General features: G+C 37.2%; 1 pseudogene across 1 annotated transcript; it reads right to left on the reverse strand.

Annotated features, from left to right (window-relative positions):
• Positions 1-1,573: 1,573 nt before the first annotated feature.
• Positions 1,574-2,340, reverse strand: LOC308338798 (large ribosomal subunit protein uL30-like; annotated as a pseudogene). The gene has a single exon. The product of its transcript is annotated as a large ribosomal subunit protein uL30-like (transcript).
• Between the last annotated feature and the right edge of the window lie 534 nt (positions 2,341-2,874).

Genomic DNA, 2,874 nt, shown 5'->3' on the forward strand with positions numbered 1-2,874 from the left:
TAATGACATGTCTCTGGTTAAAACATTCCAAATGGTTCTTATTATTCTTAGCAATATGCCCCAAATTTATCATTTCTTATAAGGCCTTTCTGGTCTAGCTGCCATGCACTGCTGTGATGCCCTCTCCCCCCTCTCAAATCACTGCTCACTATATGACCGACATTTTGGCCTTTATTTCTTTTTCATGCACCAAACTCAGTTCTTTTGCACTTGCTGACCTTTTTGTCTGGAAAGCTCTTCCAGATCTGTGCATGATTCCCACCTTCTCAATATTCATGACTGAACCCAATGTGATTTCTTCAGGAAGTCCCTCTTCACCTGTCTTAACAAAATTAGCCCTTCAGTAATTTTCTGATACATATTCCTCTCATTTTTTCCTTTGCATTCAGTAATTGTGATTGTTGTATAATTGTCAGAGTGTTTATTTGTCCATATATAATAAGAATATCTATGTATTTATAAGGATACAGACATATAAAATATATGGACATTTGTATATGTTTATATACATATATATTTATATACACATATTCACATATATTTATATATAGCTTTGTATGGGCAATAATATATGCTGGTATATATTATTGTTCATGTAGAATTTGGACTGATATAATTTTTTAATTAATTTTTTCTCCTAGAGGTTAAGCTCACTTAAAATTGAAACAGATTCATCCTGTTTGCCTAACTCATTGCTATATCAGCAGATTCCAGATACATAATAGGCCTTACTGGTGTTCAATTTAGAAGATCCACAATTTTATTCTGAGTAACAACACAGCTAGCTAAGAAAAATATTTCTTCAGCTTCCTTAGAGCAATACGACATTGTCACTAAGGTCTTGCAAGTGATATATACGTAGAAAGTTCTGTGGAACATCTCTGTAGGCTGCCCAAAGAGAGTTTTCACAGGTCAGATAGGAGGCCTTTTTGGTTGTTGCTGTTTTTATCCTCTCCTTTGTTTCAATAAAATGTGAATGTGATTAAACATTGAAATCATCTTGGATACAGATTGGCTTGATAAGGGAAATCACATGCTGGGATGCTGAAATAGGACAGTTAGGTTCTTGATGAGCATGAAGTCCATTTTATCACACAGGATTACTCACTCCAGAATTTTTTTTTTTTCTCTAAAAGACGAATAATCGGGAGGTGCCTTGGTGGCTCAGTCGGTTAAGCATCTGCCTTTGGCTCAAGTCAGGAACCCAGGGTCTTGGATCAAGACCTGCATTGGGTCCCTGTTCGGTGAGGAGTCTGCTTCTCCCTCTGCTGCTCTCCTGCTTGTGCGCTCTCTCTCTCTCTGTCAAATAAATAAACAAGTAAATAAATCTTAAAAAGTGGAATAATTGTTTTCTTAAGACACTGTTATTTTGTTATTCATTGTTGGATAAAATTCCTAATTGTATGTGAAATAATTTTTATAACAATAAAAATCGAAGATGAAAACAAGATAAGGGAGATAGAAAGCAATAGTTCCAATACAGGTTTTCTTAACAAATATACTTTTTTTTTCCCCCATTTGAGAGTAGTCCTTTATTAACTGACAAGATTACAAAAATAATCATGTAGATACCTTAGTTTATCTTTTGAATAAGCCTATTGATCTGGTCTTCCCTGTTGCCAGCATCTCCACCCTCCACAAAATGGTCTTTTTTTTCATTGCCCCTTGTGGAGAAAATTTGAAGGGCCATAAAAAGTCGTTTGCCTCTTGGAAATGTTTTCCAAGAGTATAGATCTCATGAATCAGATCCTCCATGCAGATGATGGCATATTTACCAAGAGATCAGGCAATCAATGTGTTATCTGTCAGGGCAGTTTGCTTCCTGTTGATTTTGCCATAACCATGCTTGTAGATCAATTCATTCGTCGACTTCAGGTTTGGGTACCCCCATGCTATATATGGTTCCACAATCCTTAATATGTTAACTGAAGCCTTGTTGAGCTTAACAAAGCAGCTATTGAAGATTTGGCGAAGGTGAAGAAGCTGCAACACCTTTCGAACCTTTGGGGTCACACCATTGATACCTCTGATTCTGATGACAAACGTCAGTTTGGGTTCCACAGATATGTAGAAGCTGCCAGCTTTTCTTGCCATCCTCGCCATTCAAATTTCAGTACATCTGCCTATATTCTTTGTGGTAATGCTTAGCTTTTTCATAGATAAGTTTCCTTCTTGCCTTTTGAAGCATCTTTTGAGCAAACCTCTTCCTCAGATGCTTGATCTTCAACTCTGTGAAATTCCTTCACTTCTCTTTAAGGGTTTCTAGCACAGCAGGAACCTTCTTTTTCTTCTCTTCTGCACCCTCCATGGTTCCAGCCAAAAAAGAGGAATAGACTTCATTTTTTTTTAAAAAGATTTTATTCATTTATTTGACAGACAGAGATCACAAGTAGGCAGAGAGGCAGGCAGAGAGAGAGGGGGAAGCAGGCTCCCCACTGAGCAGAGACCTGATGTGGGGCTCGACCCCAGGACTCCGAGATCATGACCTGAGTCGAAGGCAGAGGCTTAAACCACTGAGCCACCCAGGCACCCCTAGACTTTATTTTTTAAAGCAGTTTGGGTTTTAAAAAATTAAGGGCAAGTAGAGAGTCTCCATATGTGCTCTCTCCCTGCCCCTCTAGTTTCCCCTTCCATTATTGTGGTATATTTGTTGATACAAGATTAACTGAGGTCCATAATTTACTTTAAAGTTCACTCTTTGTGTTGTATATTCAATGGGTTTTGATTAATGCATAATGACATGATAAGTACACTTTTATATGTTGAGTTAAATGATATTAGCTAAAAATATCAGTGAGATTAAGTAAATGCTATGTTTATTTGATTATGTATTTGCAGTATGTCTCTTCTTACTAGAATACTAGCCCCTTAGGA

Source organism: Martes martes, assembly GCF_963455335.1.
Source record: "Martes martes genome assembly, chromosome: 2".
Classification (NCBI taxonomy): Eukaryota; Metazoa; Chordata; class Mammalia; order Carnivora; family Mustelidae; genus Martes; species Martes martes.